At 41.4% G+C, this 26123-nt stretch overlaps 1 long non-coding RNA gene and 1 pseudogene across 1 annotated transcript in view; one reads left to right on the top strand and one right to left on the bottom strand.

Moving 5' to 3' along the window:
* Positions 1–26123, bottom strand: part of LOC105876407 (uncharacterized) — a 93669-nt gene that overhangs the window by 55887 nt on the left and 11659 nt on the right. The window lies entirely within an intron of this gene.
* LOC105876418 (nucleolar protein 56-like) lies at positions 17094–20358 on the top strand (annotated as a pseudogene).

The raw sequence follows: 26123 nt of genomic DNA, 5'->3' as shown, positions 1-26123 counted from the left end.
TGTCCTCTATCATTAATGATTTTTGTATCCTCAGCAATATTTTCCTATAAGACAATTGCAAATATTATTATACTTTCTTCTAGAAGTTTTGTTGTTTTAGCTTTTACATTTAGTTCTACAGGACATTTTGAGCTGATTTCAGGGTATAATGTAAGGTAAGGGTTGGTGTTTATTTATCTTCCATGTGGATATCCAGTTGTTTTAATACCATTTCTTTTTCCCATTGAATTGAGTTGACACATTTGTCAAAAGTCATTTGACCATAAACATATACGTAATTTCCAGACTCTGTTCATCCAATTGATCTATATTGATCCTTTCACCATCACCACATCATCTTGATTACAGCAGAGTCTCCAGCCCCAGTCCCGCCTTCAGATGACTGAAGTCCTGACCAACTTCTTGACTATAATCCCATGACAGAGTCTGATCCACAACTGCCTAACTAAACCATTCCCAAATCTCTTGCCTGTGGAGTGGGGGTGATTATGGCAGGAAAGACTACTTAGAAGCCACTGGAACTGCCTCTGTTTACCTAAACAATAAACCAAAAGTGATCGCACATTCCAAAAGGGGTTACAGAGGTTAGTGCCACCATTGAGGACTCAACCAATGTGGGGAAGGTGATTCCTGCCACATCCCCATTTATCTCACCTGTTGGGCCTGGGCAGAAGACAAATGCATCCCAATGAATTATAGTGATAACCAAAAACAAAATCAGCTAGTGATTCCAATATCAGCTGCTTTTCTAGATATAATCTTATTGCTGGCGCAAATAAATACAACACCTGGCATTAATTAGTATGCAGCTATTGATCTGATAAACATGGACGATCCCCAAAGGTGCCTTTTAATACATTTGTGTCCTGTGATCTCAGCCCATGAAAAGACTACAGAAGGCTGGGTGCGGTGGCTCACACCTGTAATCCTAGCACTCTGGGAGGCCGAGGCAGGCAGATTGCTTGAGGTCAGGAGTTTGAAAAGACTACAGCAATTCATTACAGGAAGGACTTCTTCAGAAAGAAGCTCTAAGTCACCCCACATGTAAGAAACCAGGGCTTGCTGGAGGCGAAGAGGCTATGGAATAGGTAGTGGAAGAAGGCAGGTGTAAGTACTAGCTATGACCACGTGACTCACTACAGCCATGAGAACTAGTTATGAGCATTTTCCTTGTTTTGATATCAATATGTTTGTAAATATTTAATTTTTTCTTCCCCTCTCCCATTCCCCTACCAACTATCATAAGGTGTATTAATAGGAGTTAAACTTTATATCTTGGTATTACTAGATACGAAAGAAAGAGTGTGACTTTGAGCCAAAGAAGAAAAAGGGGCATTGCAACCTTTTTGTGGGGAGAAGGTCAGTATGTTCTCTAATGTACATAGATAGTTGTAGTAAGTCACCAGGTGAAAGCGTGACTTTACTATTTGTAATTTAAGTATGGTTAAAGAGCATTTACAGGTACCAAGTTGACAAGGACTGGACTACTCTGGCTTTGTACTATGTCACCTTGACTAGACTAAGCTATGGTTTCCAGAGTTCCTGTCCCAGTATCTTTCCCATTATAGTGGGATAAAAGACATTTTGTGCAAGATTTGGAAGGTGCAATGAAGCAGGAGCCATAGCTGCACCAGGTGCTGTTGCTGCTCACTCATGTTTTCGAGGCTCTGCTGGCTCGTCCCCTGGGAGTGGGGCAGCAGCCGGGCAGCAGCCAGGCCACAGTCGCTCCACCTTGCCCTGGCTCCTCCCTCAGCTCCCCAAGTCCTGGTCCAAGTGCATGCTGTGGTTCTGTAAGAAAGAGCATCCTTTTCTCCTGAAGGACATCTGCAACGTTGGCATTAGAGTGGTTGAGAGACTGGCCCAGGGTCCAGTCCCTCCTTGTGAGTTCCCACTCATGTGCAGGGGTTCGATTCCAGCCTCTGTCCCTGTTTATATTTATCTGTCCTCCCCACTTGCCTGCCCTGCGGAAGTCAAGGTCCAGATCAGGCGTGAAGACAGCAGCCTTGCAGAGATTGCTTCATCAGCTCTCTCAGTTGTGCAGGGTCTAGTCCTGTAACAAATCCCTTCAGATATATGTGTATCCTACACATCTTTTCTTATGGCCATTTTCTTATGGCATTTTTTCTTTTCTATATAAGATTAAGTACTATGTAATAAATAATTTATATATTAAGACATCATATATCATATACATCTTAGTGGTTCTGTTTCTCCAGCTGAACTCTGACATATCACTTGATATACAAAAATAAATTACATTTCTATAAAATACAATTTCAAGTAAGTGTTTGAGCTCAAAGTGTTTTGGATAATGTCTGTGTAGCAAACAAGATAGGATAACTGCTTTTCCATTTGTTACAGTAAGAACTGTTTTTGTTTTTGTTTTTTTGAGACAGGGTCTCCTTCTATTGCCCAGGCCAGAGTGCTGTGGTGTCAGCCTAGCTCACAGCAATCTCAAACTCCTGAGCTCAAGCAATCCTCCTGCCTCAGCCTCCCAAGTAGCTGGGACTACAGGTGTGCACCACAATGCCTGGCTAATTCTATTTTTGCTTGAACTCCTGAACTGGTTTTAACAGATAATTTCCATTACAAATTTTCATCGGCACATTTCTGTGTGTGAAGTCCATCTTCAAACACTTTCTGAATAGGGAGATGCTGACTCATTGTTAGCATCAATCTAGCCAATCCACTTTGATATTTCATCGTTTGCACTTGCCACTTGTTCAATTTTAACAGATAAGGTGGCATTTTTAGATGTGGAATTGCAGATTCTGAGACATGGTCCCCCATTGTGCACTGTCTTTTCCCTTTCACATTTCCCTAAGCTCCATGTTCCCACTGATTCTAAGGACACACCCTGTGCAAATGCACGTCTGCTTTGAGACTTAGACACACTGATACGCCACTGCTAATCAACTGCCACCATCCCATATAATTAACACCATAGTGCAGAAAAGCCAGATACATTTTCAGACCTTTTCAACACAAATAATATGAAAGGCATTCAAAACATTCTAAGTGAAGTATCCCAAGAATGGAAAAATAAGCACCACATATACTCACCCACGAATTGGTTTCGCTGATCAACACCTAAGTGAATATATAGAGATAATATTTATTGGGTGTCAGATAGATGGGAGGGGGAGGAGGGTATGGGTACATACATACATAATGAGTGCGATGCACACCTTCTGGAGGATGGGCACACTTGAAGCTCTGACTGGGGGGGGGGTGCAAGGGCAACATATGTTACCTAAACATTTGTACCCCCATAATATGCAGAAATAAATAAAAAGAAAAATTAGGCTGGGCACAGTGGCTCATGCCTGCAATCCCAGCATTTTGAGAGGCCAAGGCTGGAGGATCACTTGAGGCTAGGATTTCGAAACCAGCCTGAGCAACGTAGTGAGACCCTATCTCTAAAAATAATAGAAAAATTATCTGGCTATGGTGGCATGCATCTATAATCCCAGCTACTTGGGAGGCTGAGGCAGGAGGATCCCTGGATCCCTTGAGCCCAGGAGTGTGAGACTGCAGTTACTTGTGATAGCACCACTGTACTCCGGCCTGAGTGACAGGGTGAGACTCTGCCTCAAAAAAAAAATAAAAATAAAAGAATGACATAAAAATGTGGTCTTTATTGAAAGATAAAGGATAATTTTGTCTAAAAGAAAATAAATAAATAAAACCAAATTGGCATATTATTGATTGTGGACTTGGCAGGGCCTTTTGTGGTGGGCAGCACATGTTGCACTGCTTGTATTTCTCCTCAATAACTTTCTTCCCTGATTATGGGAGATAAAACACCAGCTGGAATAAAGGAAAGAACATGTCTGACAAGTTTATTACTCAGACACTGAGATCTAGAATGCGAGAGTCATCAGATGACACCGCTCTTTCGCTAAATCATCTGTGGATATGTTTCTTGTGCACCATGGGGGCAGTTTCAACAGGCTGTGTTTGGCTCGGTACTTTCAGGCACTGCATTAACTGACACTGCTTTTACAGAAGGCTTAAACAGACTACATTAAGATAAGTGCCAAGAATGCTTCAAAGGAGCATTCAATTCCCCCAAATAATTTAGGTATTGCTATTTCATTGTGCAATTATATTGCTGCTAGTTAGCTTTTTAAAAGCCCCGAGTATATTCTTTAAAGAAAAAGGAACAAGGAACATATGCAATGTCTCCCCACACATGTGGCCTTATATTCCTTTATGCTTATCAGGCAAGCTCGGGTGGTTTCCATACATCTGCTATGGACGTATCTTCCGGGTCAACCCCCTCCTCACCCTACTTCCTCCAGCCTGAAAAATTCCATTTGGCAAGGATGCTGATTTTCAAATATTTTTTGGATCTCCCCATTCTGAACTTTTTACTATTTATCACTGCTTACTTATTGTAACAGTTAAACCTCAGATTCCAAGGTGCAGAGTTGCAGGACTCACTCTGCTGTCTATAAAACTTAATTCTCTCCTGTGGAAGGTCCCCAGCTGTGACCTCCCCTCAGCACCTACGCCCCAGGGTACACCCGTGCTCGGGTGCTCTGTAGGGAACAGACCTCATGGCACAGCCACCGCTGGCATGCAAATACCTCCTCTATGTAATATCTAAAACAACTCTCTCTCTATGATATCACTCCATCCCTAAATGTTTTCTCCCTGGCCTTATTAACATACCACTCTGTGATTTTAAATAAATATTGGCACTGTCCAATGCTTTTAGGGAAAGTTCCTGTGAAGAGACTCTAGCAGTCTTCACATTTGAAATACTTATAATCTATCAAGAGGACCACATACGTACTTATAAACTTACTTTCCAAAATAACCAAACTATACATTTTTAAATGTGATCTCTGAAAAACTCATTTTATACTACCCTTATATAGATTTATTTTCCTTTTTGCCTACTCTTTCCATTCCTTTTACTTCATACAAACCAAAACAAACTCACTATTTTTGACTTTTTTTCATCCTTAGAAGATTTTTGATCCTCAATGATATGAATGTTTATGTTATCCTTTTACTCTACCTGCATTTATCCTCCCAAAATATTGCCAGTCTCAAAATTAATTTATGGGGCTGCAAGTCATGACAGTGCCTAAGAGGTGGGTTTGGGGGATAGTAGCTTGGACAGGGCTCCAGGCAGAGGTACGGGACGCCGGTGGATTCAGTTTCCTGATGTGGGTGCTGGTTCGATGGACACTTTCTGTTTATGAAATTTATCAATATGCTGCACATAATTCATTCATTTTTGTGTATATTTAAAACATTTTAATTCTTTTTTAAAAAAAGAGGGAAAATTAATCCATTTAGTCATTCTTAAATCTTCATTCCTTCCAAATTCCTGCACTCAGTCTCTTTCCATTCTGCTCATGAATTCAATAAATAAAAACATACTGAGTCCACTATAAGTGATCTGAGAGAGTGATTACTTTTATTATTGATTTCTGCTATCTCTACATTTATAATTATGTTTCTAACTAGGCAGAAAATATGAGTATTCTGTGAACAGAGATAATTTACCCTAATGACATGCTGCCACGTCACATGGTCTAACTAGATGATTCTAAGAAAGCATCTGATGAGGCTACGTTTGAATTTGTGCTGCGGGCGACAGATACCAGGGTTCTGGAGCACTGGGCTGGAGCACAGTACTGACTTCTGAAATAAACACAATTCAATGAACTCATAGGGGTGACATCATATTCCTCCCATCAAACATGATTAATTGACCTCAGCCACTGTAGCCAATTCATCCTGGTACTGCTTCTTATCAGAAAGAAAGAGAAAGGTAATTAAAGATGGAATTTTGTCATAAGGTCTTTTACATATCTGTGTGTAGCTACTATTCCTTTTGTGTGCACACACACACACACACACAGCCCCCATGCATGCATACCCTCACATACACATATACCACATGTGCATATATACACCACGTGTGCACACACACACAGCCCCCATGCATACATACCTACACATACACATACACCACATGTGCACACACACACAGCCCTCATGCATGCATACCTACACATACACATACACCACGTGTGCACACACACACACACACACACAGCCCCCATGCATGCATACCTACACATACACATACACCACGTGTGCACACACACAGCCCCCATGCATGCATACCTGCACATACACATACACCCTGTGTGCGCACATACACATACACCATGTGTGCACACATACACACAGCCCCCATGTGTGCATACCCGCACATACACATACACCAGGTGGGTGCACACACACAGCCCCTATGCATGCATATCCACACATACACACCACGTGTGCACACATACACATAGCCCCCATGCATGCATACCCACACATACACATACACCAGGTGGGCACACACACACAGCCCCCATGCGTGCATAACCTCACATACACATACACCACGTGTGCACACACGCACTCTTGATGTCTTTTTTAGAAAGAGCCATAATATTGCAAGTAGCTGGGGCAAACTGTAAAAAAATAGAGAACAATGGATAAAAGAATTAGAATGAGTAACTATTTATTCCTAAATAACTACTTTTTGTATGGCATAGTCTTTGACTACTTCAACAGTATTCAAATTAAGAAAGAATACCCAGGCCAAGACTAGCATTTCCCCCAGAATCAGTGAAAACAGACTAAAGAATCAATGGAAAGGCTCCCATCATATAGACGGACTCAATCCTACAATGATAAGCATTTGCTGAGGGCTTCCTGGGTGCCAGGCCCTGTGTTAGGCCCAAAGAAAACCAATGGGAGAAGGACACAAATCACATCCTTAAGGAGTCTAAAGGAGGAAGCTATAAATAGGTAGATACAACATGGTACTCTGCAGGGAGTGCATAACATTTGTTGATGTTTACCTTTAACCTGTTTCTAAAATAGTGAACCTTATTAGGCCCCCAAACATAGCAAGTCGTATCATTTATTGCCATCTTACCAAACCTAAGATGCAGTTCTTGCCTATTTTTATTTCTTGAAATACATACAGAGAGAATTCTTAGGCTGATATCCATAGGACACTTGTCTGGGATTCATGGATCAACTAGCCTATCTTATGCTACTTAGGCCCAGTCATGACTTCTAACACATGTGACCTGTGAACAGCCACTGACGTCCTCTGGTCTAGGCAGCCAACAGCCATCTTGCAACGTGGAGGGTAAATTGTACCTTGAGCCAGGAACAAAATACAGATGACTCTGAGTAAATCTCTCATGACTTCTGGGAAAGGAGCAACTCAAACCCCTGCTCCCATGGCAGTAGATTCATGTGCAGTTTCATATGTGAAGACAGAGTTTCCGTCTGTCTCCTGGTGAGGAGGCAGAAATGTGAGTACCAGGTAAAAGAGAAGGTGTTTAGTTGTGTGGTTTTCAGAATTAGGAAAAGATCCTGCTTCTAATGCAGGGAGGAAAGGGAAAACATGGAAGAGCAGTAAAACCTCTATTAGGTTGCCCATCTTTCTTTCTTCCTAAGGAATTGGCCAACCAAACAGAAGCAAAGGAAGTCTCAAGGCAGTGAACACTGGAATGTAAGCTGACAAATAACCAACAATTTTTCAGGCACAGAGACAGGTTGCCTGTGCCAGGCAAGATGATGAAGTAGAGAGAGATACTGACTGAAATCTGGACGTTCAGAAGCAAATCTGGTGTGGGAAAGCTAATGGGTTTAGATTTAGACATATTAAATTTGATGGTAGAAACTTGAAATGTAGAGAGTGAAGAATCTGATTCAGAAACTCAGGAATTGGACTTGAGCTTTTAATAAATATTTTGAAAATCATCTATGAGGAGGCATTAAAGATGGCTAAAGATTCTAAGAGAAACATGTAACCAGGTCAGTTTTAAATATCTACTTGGGGACCACAAAGTTCAAACTTTGAACACTAAAGAGAATCATGGCACAGGGAAAGAAGGGCTTTTTGTAAGTGAAGTTCTAAAGGCTTCTGAGATTCAGTCTGGGAAGAGAGAAGAAATAAGGTACCATGTATCATTGATAATGTTGAAAGAAGCACTGATTAGAAAGTCCCATCCCATTCCATAAGGTCCTGGTGTTGCTCTAAAGGGAGTTGAAAACACTGGTTAATCTCTGGCATCTATACCACAATCCAAATACATCCCAAACCACACATTTAATGTCCCCTACTTTGGGTAAATGGGTTTGTTTTTTGTTTTTTTTTTTGTTTGTTTTTTTTTTCTTTTTTTTTTTTTGGTAAATGGGTTTTTGAGTGTGGTTTTTAGACCAAACTGAGCATCAGAATATTCCAGATAAATGGGAACTAAATCAGTGTAAGGAGGATAGAATGTAGGAAAAATGTTTCCACAGTGTTGCACAGCCAGAGGAGGGGAGATTGGGGGATCCTTGGATGATGACCTCCCTTTCTTGCCAAAGATGAGGAAGAGGGGTAAAGACTCTAATTTGAGTCAAGAAATGGGAACTCTCAATATTTACAACTCATCTCTAAAATAAGTACACTGATTATTGATATCAGTTCTTCAAAGGTGAGGGATGAAGCCTTAAACGTTGTATTAAGTTTTCTAGAGAAACAGAACCAATAGAATAGATATAGATAAATGAGATATATAAGAGGGGATTTATGATGGGAATTGGCTCCTGTGATTATGGAGCCAGTAAGTCCCATGATCTGCTGACTGCTAGCTGGAAAACCAGGAAAGCTGGTGGTGTAGTTCAGTCTGAGATTGGAGGCCTGAAAACCTGGGGCTCTGGAGATAAGGGTGTTCTAGCTTAAGAAATGAGAAAGAGACCAGGTGCGGTGGCTCACGCCTGTAATCCTAGCAATCTGGGAGGCCGAGGCGGGTGGATCATTTGAGCTCAGGAGTTTGAGACCAGCCTGAGCAAGAGCAAGACCCTGTCTCTACTAAAAATATAGAAAGAAATTTGCTGGACAACTAAAAATATATAGAAAAAAATTCTCTGGGCATGTGGCACAAGCCTGTGGTCCCAGCTACTTGAGAGGCTGAGGCAGAAGGATCGCTCGAGCCCAGAAGTTTGAGGTGGTTGTGAGTAGGCTGACACCAGAACACTCTAGCCTGGGCAACAGAGTAAGAGTCTGTCAAGAAGAAGGAAGAGGAGGAGGAGGAGGAGGAGGAGGAGGAGGAGAAGAAGAAGAAAGAGAATTCACCCTTCCTCTGATTTTTGTTCTCTCTGAGCCCTCAACAGATTAGATAATGTGAGTCCATGTTGGTGAGGGCAGATCTTCTTTACTCAGTCCACTGATCCAAATGCCAAGCTCTTCTGGAAACACCCTCACAGACACACTCAGAAAGAATGTTTCACCAGCTATCTGGGTGTCCCTTAGCCCAGTCAAACTGACACATAAAATTAACCATCACAAGTATAAAATGATGATGACAATCACTAACTCAACAGATGCCAGCCACTGCTCCAAGCACTTTGCTTACATTCTCATCTAACTGTCACACCATCCCTATTTTGTACACATTGTTATGATCCCCATTTTACAAGGAGAAAACAGGCCTAGAGGGGTCGAGTGCCTTGCATGGTGTTTCACAGCAAACAAGCACGGATCCAGGACTCCCAGGCAGGCCGCCTGGCTCTGTGGCCTGCGCTGCTGACCAGAAAGATGATGTGCAGGAAGGACCAAGCTGCTCTGTCCAGCAACGCCCACCTCACTGTCATGGCTGGTGCAGGCCTTGCCAGGTACCCAGTGTTGCACCTGCTCCAGCCCAATGTGGCCATCTCAACCAAGCAAGTATAATTTAGCTATGACCTAGGTAATTGAACTTGCAGTGGTAGGATGGCGCACCTGAGCACTGCCCTTTCCAAGCCAGTCCTTTTCCTTCTGCAACCATCACCTGCCGATGACCCCACCACACTGTGACATTTTCTCCCACTTACTCTTGTCCCAGACTACACAGTGTCACCTACTCCATAGACTTCATGTCCCAGGTATTGACATCCACCCCTCTCCTCCCTCGTAGGTGTCCCAGCCTGGGGGAGCCAGGCCCTCCTTACCCCCTTCTTAAACACCACGCTTTCCCTGCTACAGGCCTACAGCAACCTGCTTCCAGACTAACCTTCCTAAAGAACAAGCCTTCTCTTGCTCCCCTTCCCCAAACTCTGCAGGAAATCTACACTGGGAAACATCTAGTTCTGTAATATGGTCTTCAAAGATCTACATGGTTCTCAAAGTCTTCAGCCTCAATCCCCCATCTTTTTGCTGCTGCTTCTTTTCATATGACCTGCATGCTCACTAGTTAAAGAACTTGCTGGCCTGCATCCAGTATTTCACACCTGTGTCTTTGCTCGTTATTTTCCTACCTGAAATGGTGCCCTTTGCACCAGCTCCCCACATTCCTGTTTTTACATATCTAAAGTCTATTCTTTAAAGGCTTGATTCAAATGCCTCTTCCTCCACAAAGTCTTCCCAGATTTCTCCTAATTGCGGGTAATGTCACCTTCCACTAAACTCCATAGCTTTTTAGCTACATCTCTGTGGCACTGGTCACATTCTCCTTGTTTGGTGGGTACTCAGGAAGAGATTGTATCACCTCAAGTGAATTAGAACCTACTTGGAATTCATTTTCTTATCCAGAGACTTTAGCAGTTTCCTGTACTTTAGGTATTTAGTGAGAGAAAAAAAAATACTGGATTTGTCTGCTACTAGATCATACATGGCTTGGAGAATGGTGGAAAAGCAGAGTGCAGAATTTGGAGTCATAACTGGGCTGGGGCCTGGCGTTGACACTGATATATAACAGAATCTCACTCATCAGTGAGTCCAACTCTGCAACTGCAACCAGCCAAAATCAGAAAGTGAAGGAGGATTTCTTGACTGGAGAGAAAAACAGTGGACATAAACCCGCTGGACGTGGAAACATTGGTGAGGGTATCCCAACCAGCTGCTTTTGTCCTGCAGCAAAGTGAAAATACCATTTAACCTGTCACCCTGAGACTTCAGCCTCAAGACACCCAAACCTGAGCATCTGCTCTCTCCTTCTACCCTTCACAGAGACCCCAAAGCCAGTCTCAGGCTTCAGTCTGACCGTCGTCCCTTATGGCAGGTGTGAGGCCACCGTGGGGCAGCCACTCTCTAGCATTGCACTTATTAGCCTCTATTTCAAGCAAATGGAATCAAAACCTTCTCAGTGGGACCCAGAAGTCTGCATTCACGGCAATCTTCCCAAGAATTATAAACAACAAAATGTTGAAAATCAATCAGAGCAGGGGTCATATGGCTGCCTGTGTTTTTGTGGCCTTCAAGGTAAGGTACAGTTTTCCAGATGAACATTTGCAATCAGTTTGCTGGGAGGAACACTAACTTTGAAACCCAGTGAAGTGAAACAGTATGGCCTGAAAAAAAGTATACCATTCTTCTCATTAATAGACCTGTATTGTAAAAGACATAGTGCTTAATTTTTATATCTTGAAGTTCTCCAATAAAATAACTATAGAAATTTGTTTTTTTCTATTGTTATATAATATCCTTAATTTTGCTTCTTTTCTGAAAAGCCAGAAATATTTACTCTCTGGTCATTTATGGAGAAATGTGCCAAATCCTGCTTGCAATCATAATAATTCAATACAGTAAATCTGTGACAATCAAGATTTGAAAATAATGTAGCTTTTTCTCCATGTACCAAAAATTTTTAAATATTTGACCTTAAAGATATAAATGGTTCACTTCATTCTCCTCAAAGAAAAAAACAGAACAACTTGTCATTACTCTTTCCCTGGTCTCTAGACGGAATAGGTGAGCCTGAGGATAAAATGCCCAAGGGAGGAACATTTATTATATGATTCATTTTCTATTTTTCTGTGGCAATGCTATTTATAACAATTTAAAACTATTTGTTACAGTTTCTTTACCGATGGCAGAGAGGAAGCCCTCTGGAGAAGGCCGGGAATGCCACCCGAGGCCAGATCGCGGCTGAGGAGATGAAGCTACAGGGAGGAGGCTCAGCAGTGCAAGGCGTGGAATCCTTTTAATGAAGAACCAAACAGCCTGGCCTCAAAGGGCCTTCTCCAAACTCCTGCATAAAACTTGACAGCCATGAATCACCTAAAAAGGTTAGATTAAGTTGGTATATTCTTTTTAAAGGGCAGTGCAATGAGCTTCACATTTTAGAAAGATTCTTAGAAAATTCACAAAATGAAGATAGCTTTGGCACTCCAAGGTGGTGCACGTCCATCGTCTCTGATGAGCACAGCCTGTGCAGTTTGGCAGGTGCGTGCTCCAGACCAGTGAACACCCAAGGAAGAGCAGCTTCCCCCTGGCTGTGTTCAGGACAATCCACTGGGAGCAAGAAAAATTATCAGAGCCTCCATTTGTGTTTATTTCCCTCTCATCCTTTTCTATTCTATTTTTATATGTTTTATCATGTATCCAGTGGTCCCCAACTTTTTTGACACCAGGGACTGGTTTTATGGAAGACAATTTTTCCATGGACCAGGCAGGGCATGGGTCATGGTTTCAGGATGATCCAAGCACATTACGTTTATTGTGCACTTTATTTCTATTATTATCACATTGTAATATACAATGAAATAATTATACAACTCACTATAATGCAGAATCAGAGGGAGCCCTGAACTTGTTTTCCTGCAACTAGACAGTCCCATCTGGGGGTGATGGGAGACTGTGACATCCTAAGGGTGTTGCTTATGTCCAGTCTACTCCATAATCCTTGGTTGCTGTCACTGCAGAAAACCCTGCTTCACAAAGATACGATGTTGGAAATGGAAGCAGGCTTTTCAGTGCTTTTGTGGCAATCTCAGGATATTGCACCTTGACTTTAATCCAGAGAGTATGGAGATTTGAAGTTGTCTCAATCATACTTTTAAGGCCACCATCATTTGTGATCTCAAGCAACTAATCCTCTACCTCCACAGACAAAGTTGATTCACCTGGCTTATTCACAAATGGATCCATTCCTTCCCAGTTCAGGATCTTTTGTGGTTGGGAAGTAATGCTCAGACTCTTTTGAAAGCTGAGATAAGTGATCATTCTCCAACTGGGAGAAAGAAGGCTCTGGCTCAGCCTCTTTCATGATCTCTGCTAATGTTTGGAATATGTCAAAAATACCCATGTTCACTTGTCATCCTCATAATTCCAGTTTGGGTTTGAATGCAGCCACTTTATCTTCCAATTTGAAGACAGTTGTCATTCTCCCCTGAAGTGAAAGATTGAGTTTTTGAGCAGGTTGAATATGTCACACAAGTAAGCAAGTTTTTTGAACCATCCTGTGTCACTGAAATATGCTGCCAGTGGTGATTGTTTTTCTAAAAGAAATCTCTGGAGTGGCTCTTGTAACTCAAAAACTCTGGCCAGTGATCTATCTTTAGAAAGCCATCTCACTTCTCTGTATAAGGGAAGACGTTTGTGCTCTGCATCCATCTCTTCACAGAGCTTCGCAAACAGATGTGAGTTAAGGGCATGCACTTTAATGTGGTTGATAATTTTAACCATATCCTGCAAAATGTTGTTTAGCTCAGATGACATTCTTTGGCTAGCCAGCATTTCTCTATGGATGACACAGCGTGTAGAATCACATTCGGAAGCGACCTCCTTTGACCTGAGTAGTGAAACCAGAAAGCTGTCCAGTCATGGAGGCTACTCCGTCCATGCAGGTATCAACACAAAAATACCAATTCAGTTTTTCCTGATATGTAATCATTCAAAGACTTGAATAGTTCTGCAGCTATGGTGTTGGTTGGCAATAAAAGTGTACATAACATATCCTCATGTACATATTTCTGAAAATTATATTGCACAAAACAAGCATCGTTACCTAGTTGTCAACATCAGTAGACTCGTCAGCCTGGATTGTGAACCACAGTGACACACTAATCCTTTCTAACAGTTGTGCCTCGATATCCTCTGCTATTCCATCAATTTGTCTAGCTATGGTTCTAGCTGAAAGAGGAACATGTGCCACCTTTTAAACTGTAGCCTCTCCTAAAAGTTCATAGCAAATGGCCTTAACAGCAGGCAGGATCAACTCTTCACCAGTAGTGAAGGGTTTCTTAGCATTAGCAATGTGGTAGCCACTAAGAATGATGCTCTCAGTGCAGACACAGTTGACGGAGTGGTGGCCCTCAATAATTGCTTCTGTTCTTTGTGTTCACATCTCTTTTCTTTTGAAAAACTTCAAAGGCTTGTCTTTTAATGCAGGGTTCTTGGTCTCCGTGTGGCAAAGCAGTTTTGAAGGTTTCATGGCTTCGTTGGAAAGCCAGTCGCCCCATATTGTACAAAGTGGGCTTAGGGAATGTGAATCACCTGTTGCAATAGACCCACGATTTAAGTAGGACTCTTGGTATTTTCTTTTAAATTTTCTTTTAAATGCAGCTTTCATTTTGTCGGCAGCCTTAGCGTCTTCTGCTGTTTCATCACTGGATCTTTCCCCCTTTCCAAAGAAGCTCTCCAGCGATGTTTGGGTTTTTACTCATTTTTGCTAGGGTTAGCTTGTGGGTTAGCTCTAGGATTAGTGTGGGAAAGAGGCTCAGACAGAAGTGGTAACTAAAATAATGGGCATGCCATGTGCAGACTAAAATCAGTGTCTGATTCTGACTTAAACCCTGCCACCAAATGCAGCCGTACAATTGAAGAACATCAACTCGCTTGCCACTATAAAGCCTGCTATTAGATGCAGCTTAATTGTCACTTGCCACTGACTGATAGGTTTTGGTATGAGTCTCTAATCAATTGATTTATTATGGTGTCTGTGCAGTAAACCTCTCTGCTAATGATAATCTGTATTTGCAGGCGCTTCGCAGCACTAGCATCACCACCCCAGCTCCGTCTCAGGTCATCAGGCATTAGCTTCTCATAAGGAGTGTGCAACCTAGATCCCTCCCCCCACATGCTCAGTTTACAGGAGGGCTCACACTTCCATGAGAATCTAATGCCACTGGTGATCTGGCAGGAGGTGGAGCTCAGGCGGTGATGAGAGCAATGGGGAGCGGCTGTACGTACAGATGAAGCTTCACTTGCTTGTCCCTGCTCACTTCCTGCTGTGTGGCCTGGTTCCGAAACAGGCCACAGACCAGGACCAATCCACCGCCCAGGGGTTGGGGACCACACATGTGTACAACGTACAGCATAGTGTGTATAAATTACAGACACAGCAATAGAGCAACACTCGGGGGCATGTTCAGAAAATGTTTACAACTGTTAAGTTGTAGACAGAAAAGTTTTAGAAGACTCTATACACATATAAACATACAGAAACATAAACATATTAAGTACAATGCTACATTGTTATTGTGAAATATGAAGCAAAGTTGGAACTAAGGACCATGGCTGATACAATGGATTTTCCTTAGCTCTTGGATAGCTGCACATTACAAACATATAAGTAAGGAAACTCATCCTAAGTGAAAGAAACAAATAGAAAAGAAGATCAGGTTCCTCTACGCAGGCTTTACCATCCCTTTTCTGTCCTGAAATTGGTGTCTTGTTTCACAAGTCATCCAATGATTCAAATCAACATAAACAATGACTACCAATGCCAAACTCTTGCCATTATGTTTGTGTGACATAGAAAGGTGACAGGTGATATTTGTGAGTTGAGAACAAAATGGAATAAAGAATATAAAATATAACATATACTTCTTTTTTTTAAGGCTATGATGATTAATTTTATGTCAACTTGGATAGTCATGCCGCCCAGTTTTTTGGCCCAGCAAGAGTCTAGGTGTTGCTGTGAAGGTATTTTTAGACATGATTGACATTTAAATCAGTGGTCTTTTGAGTAAAACAGATAAGCCTCCACAATGTTTGTGTGACTCATTTAATCATTTGAAGGCATCCAAAATAAAGACTAAGTTCCCACAAAAAAGAAGGAATTCTGCCTCCAAAGTGCAACATAGAAATTCTGCCTGTTTCCAGCCTTCATTTTCAAGACTGCAACCGCAACTCTTAGGAAGCTCCAGCCAGCATGTGCGTTTTGTCAGGCTCCATAACTGCATGAGCAACCTCTTAAAATCTCCCTCTCTTCCCCTTCATACGTATGTTTGGATTGAGAATCCTGACTAGTACAATAGCTCTCTTCTCTTCCCCATTTCTAAAAGTTGAGACAAAGTATTTTCATTTCACATATAAATAAACAGATCTTTAAAAAATAATCAAACTAAAGGCCAATAGGAAGTGTGGAAAATATACTCCTTGATTAGAATTTGTCTCAACCAGAGATAGGTACAGAAACATATTCAATGATAAGTTAAATGTTATAAAAGCTTAACTAGACATTGAATAAGGCAGTTAGGACATGTGTTCCATTTTCTTGAGCAGTAGCTTGTAGATGAAGAGGATTTTGTCAATCAGTAAAACCATGTCACTCACTCTGTCATTCAATTCAATACATTAATTAAGTGTGCACTATATGACATTGTAGGGTTCCTGAAATATGGTCTTCTGTCTCTTCTTTGAACATCTTTGGATCTAAAATATTGATCTGCCCAGGCATAGTTTATTTCTGCCTAGTTAATATGATTTCTGTTATGTGGTCACTATGTGTTGTGTGGTCACTTTCAAGTTCGCACAGTGATATCTGAGTGGGAGTTTCCTAGTATTGCTCTCCATGCTCTCTGCCAACTGCATAACTGCTACGTAGAAAATACATCCATCCTGGTTGTGGGAATCAGTGAATTTATAAATTGTGATTTCAACCTCACAGTGGCCTTTGGTATTCTCCTGCTTGATAACTTCTCTCTGTTCCCTCCACTTACTTAAATGCTGGATGCCATGATTCTACCTTGAAAAGCATGGTTCCCATCAGAGATGTGCCTTCTGATTCCTATATAGCAATGGATGAAGTTTTTTAGGGATGAACACTTAGCAGTGGTGTGGCCCTCTCATCCTCACTTCCCTCATCTTTAAAATGCAAATTATGATGCTTCTTTGATTTCCTCTAAGAATGATTGAAGATGAAATGTGATGATAATGTATGTAAAAGATGTTTGACTATAAAAAACTCTATCAACATAGTAATCTTTGCCTACAATTTTTGTTTCCTTAATAAATATCCCCAGATTTTATTCAAGTATCATGTTTACATCTAAATGACACCTAAGCTTTCATATTGAACTCATTTAATATGCATTTACTACCTGTACTTTGGGCATAGTTCGATAGTTATTTGAACTCAATATCATGCTGTATAACATGCTTCCTCATTGTTTTCACTTAAAGATTACTAAGAGCTTCGTCTGCTATGATTGCTTAATTTGTATTATTTATTTTATTTAAGTTCACAGATTTTATGATGATTATAACTCCGACCAAGATAAAAGGTATCTCCATACAGAGCAAAATTCTTGCCAGATTCTATTTGAGATGTACAGGTCCAGTATGCATATTACAAAAACAAGAATTCTCTGTCCTTTAGCAACATTCAGCCAGGTATGAAAAACAAGAATAATTCCTTGTGGGTAAAAACACAACCAAATACATTCTTTAAACTTTTTCCCCCCAGAATTGAAGTTTCTAAAGCATATTCTGTTTCTTGCTTTTCCCAAATATATGTTAACCAATTTCTTGATTGATGATCGAGGGCTACTGACAGAAAGGAAAAGCCCAAGGGCTAAATCTCTGGGCATTCTAGGACCTGCAACTGTGTGGCTTTTGTCTCATTTGACCCCAATGGTAATCAAAAAGTGCTGGCTCCAACCGTGCACCATGTGGTGAGCTTTATGCTTCTTTATTTCCTTCTCTTAATTAAATACCCATCAGGGATGCCATGTAACCCCAACCAATATGTTTTATTTAGCCAGGGCAATCAAAATGACCACAGGTGGGAAAAACCTACCTATAATATTTTATATAAATGTTTCTCTTTACATAAGCATATAATATATAAATCTGTCTGTAATATTTTATATAAATGCTTCTCTTTGTATATCCATAAAAGATTTGAGGTAGTTGTCACAATCATTAGGTTTCTTCCAAGAGAATTATTAATTGAGAGTAACAGTTTGGAAGACCTGAGATTAGATCTTGACATATCTCTCTATACTCCTAGGCATCTAAGGGTTTTAAAAATGAGCCTTACTATCAAAAGTATATTGGTACAAACCTAGAAGTTGATATTATGTCTGTTAAAAGGACAAAGTTTTCTTGGAGCATTGATCTTCTTAAAAGATTTTTTAAAATCCTTTAAGTGATCTTCCTTGAAAACAAAGATTTTTTTGTCTTATAAAATAATTTCCTATGTTTCATGTTGTCTCTTATCAGATATTTGATAACATAAGAAAACTGTATCCATTCTACTAAATTTTTTTATAACTATGTAACTTTCTGTATTTTCCTTGAAGTCTTTTAATTATTACTCTGGTTAAGTGAATATTGTTCCACAATGACCTGGGATCCTATTTGATCAACTGTCTCAAACCTTTGATATTTTTGACAAACTTCTCAAAACTCTAAATTCAATCTTTTTGACATCTAACTAGTTTGCAGATGTTCCAGAGAGCCCCTTCAACATCTCCAGGGATTGCGGCCGCACAGAGTGGGCGCGTGGCACTGGTGCACGTGCTGCTGAGAGTGCGGTGGGCTGTGCACCGCTGGCCCTGAAGGCGGAGGAGATGGGTCTGCTGCGGCCGCAGGTGGAGGAGCACGTGCTCAACCTGGGCAGATTCCACAGCCGCGTTCCCCTAGTGGCCGTCTGTCCCTCTGCCTCATCCCAGGTTGCCTTGGAAGATGCCAGTGTGGAGTCTGAAGGTGTTGCTCATGAGCACCTCCATCGGCTTTTGGAGATCCACTTGCCCTCCAGAAAGAAGAAAGTACTCCTGGGGGTAGGGCATTCCAAAGTTGGTGCTGTGGTACAAGAGGCGTTAGGGTGTAGATCGGAGGCGTGATGGCCGAGGTCCTGCGAGGAGTTCATCTGCACTTCCATAACGTGGTGAAGAGTCTGACCGACCTGTCAGCTTGTAAAGTCCAACTGGCACTGGGGCACAGCTATTCTTGTGCCAAAGTTAAATGTAATGTGAACCAAGTGGGAGTGTGATCATCCAGTCCATTAGTCTCCTGGATCAACTGGATAAAGACATCAATACCTGCTCTGTGGGTGACAGAAAGTGGTATGGGTGTCACTTTCTGGAGCTGGTGAAGATCAACAGCAATGCCACATACTGCCTCCTCATCCAGTTCATTGCGAAGGGAAGGGAGCTGAATGAGGAAAAGCTGGAGAAGCTGGAGGAGCTAACAGTGGTTGGGGCCAAGACGAAGGCTATTCTGGATGCCTCATGGTCCTCCATGGGCACGGATATGTCTGCCATTGGCTTGACGAACATTGAGAGCTTCTCCCATCGTGCTGTCTTTGTCAGAGCACTGCCAAGCCTACACACTTGCCTGCACTCCAAGACGAGCCAAGTAGCCTCCAGCCTGTCAGCCCTAACCAGGGAAGTGGCAGGTGCTGTCATCCCTCAGGCTGGCTGCCTCCCCCGCCTGGCCAGGTACCTAGCATCCACAGAACAGATCCTTGGGACCGAAAAGGCCCTGTTCAGAGCCCTAAAGACAAGGGTAACTCACCAAAATCTGGACTCATTTTCCACCCCACCTTCACTGGCCGAACACCTGCCGAGAAGAAAGGCCGTATCTTCTGAAACCTGGCAAACAAATGCAGTATTGCCCCATGAATGACTGCTTCTCTGAGGTGCCTGTGAGTGTATCTGGGGAGAAGCTTTGAAAACAAGTGGAGGAATGGCTGTCCTTCTATGGGACTGGAGAGATTCATGACAGAATCTGGATGGTGGTGGCAGGAAGGAAGTAATGGTTCAGCCAGAGGAAGCAGTGGCTGAGATCACCAGGAAACTAAGAAACAGGAGAAGAAACCCTTGAAGAAGGGAGAGAAACAGCCGCTGCGCTTGCCCTTGTGTCTTCAGAAAACAGCAGCTGTGCTCTGGAGAAGTGTGAGGAGACAGCTGAAAAATCCAAAAAGAAGAAAAAGCAAAAGCTCCAGGAGCTTCCTCGGGAGAATGGAGTGGAAGGCTGCCCATCTGTCTGTCTCCAAACCCAAGAAAAAAACACCTTTTTCCAAGGAGGAGCTGGGCAGTCGTGACCTCAAGGAGGCCACTGGCAGCACACGTCGTCCCCAGAGGAGGGAATCTTCACCCACAGAGGAAGCAGTTAGTGATCCCGAAGAAGCAGGAAACAAGAACGTCTCCGGGAAAAAGAAGAAATTCTCTTCCAAGGAGGGACAGTCAGCAGCGGGCCTGAAAACACTGCCGGGAGCAAGAGCAGCTCCAAGAAGAAGGAAAAGCTCCACAAAGCACCCCAGGAAGATGAGAATGGACATTCCTGTGAGGGGCCATACCCCATGGTGACGTTTTCCACCCCATGTCCTATACCGCAATAAAAACAAATTCACACACAAAAAAAGTCTCAAAGGGATTTTCTCTCACCTTGCAAAAGAGAAATATTAAACTAATTAGGCTTATCTAATATATTAAATTATATAAGAAGCATTGTCAAATAATAAGGAATACTAAACCTTTAAGTTTTTTCTGTGGGTATATTATTGATATGAATATTCCAGAAATTGTATAAAATTCCTAGAAATTTTATATCTCTTTGTATGTCAGTCCTAATTTCAGTTATTGTGTTTAAATGTTGTATGCCTGTATGCTGCAGAAATAACCAAATTTCCTTGTCACTGGCGTCATTATTATAATGAAATCTCATCACATTTTCACTATGGTCATTTTAAGTCTTGTCATTCACAAAACAGTTGGTTGGTTTGCTCTAGTCGTTCCCTGAAAGCTTCTGCAAGCACTATCATCCTTAAGTGTTTCATCTTCAAGGAGATTCATTTAAAGCAGCGGTCCCTAACCTTTTTGGCACCAGGGACAAGTGTCATGGAAGATGCAGGGGTAGGGTGGGGTCAGGGAGAGGATGGTTTAGGGATAATTCAAGCATATTACATTTATTGTGCAGTCAAACCTCTCTGCTAATGAGAATCTGTATTTGCAGCCGCTCCCCAGGGTTTGCATCACCACCTCAGCTCAACCTCAGATCATCAGGCATTGCATTCTCACAAGGAGCTGCAACCTAGATCCCTTCCATGCTCAGTTTACAGTACGGTTCATGCTCCTATGAGAAGCTGATGTTGCCACCCATCTGACAGGAGGCGGAGCTTATGCAGCGATGTGAGGGATGGGGAGCGGCTGTAAACACAGATGAAGCTTTGCTCTCTTGCCCACTGCTCACCTCCTGCTGCACAGCCCAATTCCTAACAGGCTATAAATAACAGTACCGGTCCACGGCCCTGGAGGTTGGGGATCACAATTTAAAGGACACTGAAAAGTACAAGTTTTTGATAACTTTAAAATTATACCATTAGACTGGGTAAGAATTTCCAGAATTCTGATGAATAATCTGATGGGTCCACAGGTTTAAGAAACAGGCAACCAAGATCAAGCATAATCAGAATTAACAACATGGGACTCAATGAACTAATGAGGAAGAATTTTACAGGTTACTACAGGTTATTACAGGAATTACAGGTTATTACAGCCTTTTTATTTGAAAATTTGCTGGTTCTTTAATGTTTTGTTTTCCAGATTTAAGGGAACCTTTTTTTCTTCTCTTAAGTTATTTATAGCTTACAGATATTTGTCAGATTATACCTTTGTAAACAGAATTGAAACAATTGCTTTTTATGTCTACATGATCTTTCCAGATTTCAAAAACTATTAGCATGTATTTTTAGTTTCATGGCAATATAGCTATTTGCCAAGTTCAATAAGAATTTGTTTTCTTTATAAAAGAACACAATTAGGAAATGCTGGTCATATTATCAAGGCTTTGACTGGAATGCCATATTTGACAATGTGTGTAGAACACCTGGCTTTAAGGGTTTACCAGTGTTATGAAAAGAATGTCCAGGAACCTTAAAACATTTTGGGGATCTCAAAAAGAGAAGAATCACCCACATTTATAGATATTGTGGGCAAAGTCTGATGGTGAGTCCTTGGCTTGGCTTCCTGGTCTCAAGAGACTTTTAAAAGTCTAATCTGGGATACCTCATCAAAAGTTCCAGCAAGGCTGGCCTAAAAAGATCCTATATATGGTCAATCACTATTCTTGCTGCACTTAAGTAAATAATCAGGCCAGTTTAGTGAGACTAGACTTATTTTACAAATAAATTAGTCTTATTGTGATCATCTTTGGCAAAAATGGGGCAGCTATAGAGAGAAAAATTATGCCTCAAAAGAAAACTATAATACACCAGTTTTTAGATTGTAGCTCTGTTCATTGTTTTCAAGGTTTCTCTTATTTATCTGTAGACAAGACTGGATCCTGAATTCTTCTAGTTTCCTCCAATATCTGAATGTGGCTTTCCAAACTCATGTTTTCAATTTTCTTTCACCTTCCTAATTTGGAATCGCTAAGGACAAAGATTATTCTTTTCCTAAAACCCTACAAGTTGGAGCAGGACAGCTTGATGTAGATTTCAGGAGACGACCCTCACACCTGATGTCTGGGTGGCTCGAGGAGCGCACTGGAACACCCGATGCCATAACCAGAGACAGTCACACCCCAACCAGGAAAATATGCTTTGACCTCTAGGTATCTTGTCAACTGACTGCCCTCTGGACTCAGAGTCCAAGTTGATAGTTTTTTCTAGCCATTACCTTTAGGGGTTTTTTTGTTTGTTTATTTTTAGTTTATTTTTTATTTATTTGTTTAGTTTATTTGGGTTTGTTGTTGTTGTTGTTGTTGTTCAGTTTGGTTCGCAGGAGCCTCGGCTAAGAAGGATCCTGCAATCTCTTGGTATATCCTCCCAACAGTCCTCATGGTAATCTCCTTGGTGCATTCTCTCAAGGGCTTTAAATGTCTGTTTGTTGCCATCAACGATATACCAGATGGTCTCACTATGATTAGAGCAACAAAAGCAAGGTGAACAACAACAGGAACATTTCTTCCACAAGCCCGACACTGTGACTTCTGAGTTCCATGCTAAGACAAAGACAACCCAGCTGTCAGGGCGACTGAGAGCAGTGCTAGTGCCATAGATTTTGATGACATCTCTCAGTATAGGCTGAGAGTCTGGTCAAAAGGAGGAAATTGTCAAATAAAGTTCACGAAAGGCCATTGTTGTAGGCTAAACTCCCACATTAGACCAGACCAGACTCCACCGGAATGGAATCAGTCATGCTAGATGTTACATAATTAAACTTAAAAACAAGCCAGGTTTTAAAAAAATCAAAAACAAAAACAAGAAACCTAGAAGATTCACAAAAACCAACTGAGAGGGGCCCAGTCAACGTGAGCCTGCATGAGAAAGAAGTGCCCTGTGGTCTAACTCATCAAGGGAACTTTGAAATGACAGATCCACTTTTTGTTCCTTCTTTCCGCTTTCTTCAGTCTTTGCTGCCTATGGAGCCCACCCCTCTGCTCAGCTCTGCAGAACACCTTTCTGTTTCACAGATGGAATGTCGTCCAATTCATGAAGCACTAATAAAAGCCAATTAGATCTCAAAACTCGATTTCTTGAAATTTTGTTCTTTGACAGTACTGTAGACTACACTACCTGGTGTCGGATACAGGGCCCCAGGAGAATGGCCCCTCTGCAGCACACTAAGCTCTGAGCAGATGGGCAGAGTGCAGTGTTGAAATTGAATGAAACTAGATTATTTTTATGTTTTAGCCTGACTGATGTTTAATAATCTGCACGTGGGAATGCGGTGTAAACAGCGAGGGAGCCAGACGGAAGGAAGTGGGGTGTGAAGGGGACTTGGGGAAAGAGACAAGGAGGGGTGTTCCGAAAACAGGATCCCATCAGGTGGCGCAGGGCGGCCGGGGCTGTGAGGCTCTGGAGCACAGAGAGGAGTGCGGACGCCAGGGCGGTTCCAGGCGGAAGCGGGAGTTGCGTGGGGCGGTCATGTAAACAAGAATCAGAGGCACAGACGCTGGAGAAAAGTCTGCGAAAGAAAACTATCAACAGTTCAAAGAAAAGAGCCCGCTGTTGCACAGCGGCGCGAGGCTTTGCCGGCAGAGTCGCTGTGTGCTGGGGTGCAGAGCAGAGGGGCCTAAGGGGCGCAATCAGGGTATTTACTGTTCGAAATGTGAATGTCACTGAGCAGGTGTTACGCCCAAGAAGAAAGTGCTTGTTTAACGTAGGAAAGTCAGCAAAAGCTGGGGGTTCTGATCACACCCTCAGCCACACTGTCCTGGCCGCATCCATCTGTTGCTCCCGGGCCTGCAGGGCGCGGTGTTTCCGCGAGTGGCTTCCTGAGCCGGCCAGTCCGTCTCGGGTAAGTCGAGGCAGTGGGAGTCACCTTAGGAAGTGCACGTTCGACCATCCAGTAGTACAAAGTTGGCTCTCTCCCCGGGAACGGTGCCCTTTTGAAGCCTGGCTCCACGCGTTTCACTTGAGCTTCTTAGATACTGACCCTCCTTCCAGCGGTCTCTGCACTCCCAAGCCCAGCCCCACGCCTGGCGCCTGGGGGGCCTTATATATCTCAGATAAATAAGTGAACAAATCAGCACAAGAATGGGAAATCAAGCTAACTGTCTTTTAAGTCAACAGTTTTCTTCTAACTCTAAAATTACATCACTTTATAGCTAAGACATTTTTCCTTTGTAGACTATGTCAAAACTTTAGTACTAGAGACATGCACTTCTAATCTCTGCATATATTACAGAATTCTAGCACATTTAACAAGGATTTATTCTGTATATACTATCTTTAAGGCACACAGGGAAAATCAGCCCCCAAAGAGCTGTTTTTTAATAGTTTGATGAAAATATTAATAAAGAGCAGGAAATAGAGATTCAAGCATCAGTTATCCACTAACCTTTCCTGAAGGCCTCCAAATTCTACCTTCTTGCCCAGACCATTAGAAAACTTTGAAAAGGAAAAAATATACTGTTCACATTTATTTCTCAGTTAAGTAAGAATGTTTCATTGACAGCAAATAAAATTCTAAAAAGATCGTGTTCAAACACTTGTAGGTAGCCCATATATATTGCCCAATTTTACTTAAAATTGAATGAATGATTCTTGCAATAAAGGGAATATTTCCATGACAAACTAAAAGTGACACTCATCTTACCATGTAGAAAATGTAATTTCATTTGTTCCTTTGCAAAATTTTGAAGCTGTGAATTAAATAACACATATTAAAAGCCTGTCATTTGTAATTTATCCAGGTTCCATTCAGCTATGAAGTTCCTTATCTATGCAGCAATAACTTCCAACTTGAGAAAAACACGGCAGTTTCAAATGATTACATTATAGCTAATTACGATAGCACTTTAAAAAATAGACTTTTCATTCATTTATCTTAGATTATTTTTGCTATTCAAATTTTATTAGTTTCTTGGGAAGATATTATCACATGAAATTATATTATTTCAGTTGTCATTTACATAATTGTCATTACCAATAATTGCTTGTTCTAGAATGAATTAATATTGAAAATGAATGTGTGAGCAATTCATGTGAATGTGTGAGCAATGTGTATTATGTTGTATTTTCTAACTTCTTGAATTGGTAAATATATATTAAGCATATTACCCAATTATAATCCTAATCATTAAAGAAACTATACTTGTTTTTCTAATGGGACAAGAGTCTTGTCATTTGTGTTGAGAATTCAGATGTTTAAAGAATGAATGTAAATGAATTTTTATTTGTTTTACAAATGAAGCAGCAGCACATTTTCTCATTGTGTTTCCTTAGCACATTGCTTCTTGATAAAGAACACTCAAAATAAACTCTTATTTTCTGTAATTATTTGAATTAGTTATGATCCCCAAGCCTTCTAACTGATGTTGGATTAGAAATGTAGAGGAATTATCCAAAGAATGGGAACAGCCAATGGTGCAGAGATAATGTAGTTTATTAATATTTATACTCTTGATACTCTCCTCTCCTATAAAAATATTTAATGTATAACTGGGTTATTTCTGGATTCCATGTTAAACAAAATATATTTGGTCAATATTGAATGACAGTCTCCAATGCATAAATAACTCAAAATCCAACCATGAGATAATTCTGCCAGAAGATCAGACTCAGAGTCTGACCAAAGAGTCAGAATCGCATACAAATGAGTGTCACTCCAGCCAAGTCAAACTCAGATCTTACAGATTTAGGAAGATGTATCTATGGTCTGGATTC

Source organism: Microcebus murinus, chromosome 7, assembly GCF_040939455.1.
Source record: "Microcebus murinus isolate Inina chromosome 7, M.murinus_Inina_mat1.0, whole genome shotgun sequence".
In the NCBI taxonomy this organism is placed as follows: Eukaryota; Metazoa; Chordata; class Mammalia; order Primates; family Cheirogaleidae; genus Microcebus; species Microcebus murinus.
The sequence above is the reverse complement of the archived record's forward strand: the minus strand, read 5'-3'. Positions and strand labels throughout refer to the sequence as shown.